The sequence below is a fragment of the Coenobita brevimanus genome, unplaced genomic scaffold (assembly GCF_032717465.1).
Source record: "Coenobita brevimanus isolate Jiangsu-jjx unplaced genomic scaffold, ASM3271746v2 jjx.HiC_scaffold_302, whole genome shotgun sequence".
Classification (NCBI taxonomy): domain Eukaryota; kingdom Metazoa; phylum Arthropoda; class Malacostraca; order Decapoda; family Coenobitidae; genus Coenobita; species Coenobita brevimanus.
This window is the reverse complement of record NW_027644004.1, coordinates 6,079-7,091: the sequence shown is the minus strand read 5'-3', so window position 1 is coordinate 7,091 and position 1,013 is coordinate 6,079.

Genomic DNA, 1,013 nt, shown 5'->3' with positions numbered 1-1,013 from the left:
CATGTGCCAGCTCCCCTCACCTGGAAAACCCCTCAAAAGGTCTCGAGATACTCCGGTGGTCATTGCGTGCAGGTAGTGGGGCGTTCAGGACCGTGATGTCGAAAGCAAGTGGAAAAAGAGTTGGTCTTGTACCACTTCATCGTTGTCCCTGGCACAGTCAACACTCTGAAATCATCGAGTCTGACTGATTTAACTTACTCTCATGTTCAGATTATAGGCAGAAGTACAGACTCTGGTTTCCATACGTTGCGCCTCCCTCTCGCTACATGGTGATCCACGGAGTCTGTGCGGTGCATCAGGGGGCTGTGGAACAGTTGATAGGAGGCAAACTTCCCTGTTGTGGTTCCACAGGGTTGCAAGGATGTTATTGGCCTGGAAGAAAAACCACCTCCTCTGGTTTGTCAAGTTTCCTCCCTATCTTGACTTTTCATATGGCGACGGTTTCTCTTGATCTGTACCACAGACTCCGGTGTCGTGTTGGTGGAGGAACCTAGCGAAAGAGGGCTAGTGTACCAGTTGTCCAGGTACAAAACATGACCACGATGAAGGTACTCTTCTATCATTGTCTTCACCACGGCCCCAGAGAGTCCTATACTCCGATCTTCTATTATATCTGTCTGTGCGCCCGTGTACAAGACTATGCGTCATCCCTTGAACATGCTTGGGGCTTTCTATTTACTCGGGACTTATCTTGGAAAGATCATATTACATCTCTTGTAAAATCTGCTTCTCAAAAGATTGGGTGTGCTAAGCCGACTCCGCTCTTTCTTTACCCCTGCACAATTGTTGTCTCTATACAGGGGTTTTATCCTGCCCCTGTGTGGAGTACAACTTCCCCTCATGTGTGGGGGAGGCTCCCCCAAGGACACAGCTCTTCTTCAATAGGGTGGGAGTCAAAGGCTTTTCGTCTCATTAACTCTCCTCCTCTTACTGACTCCCTTCAACTCTCTGTCTCTTCGCCGCACTGTTGCATCTTTATTCTCTTTTCTATCGCTACTTTAATGGTCACTGCC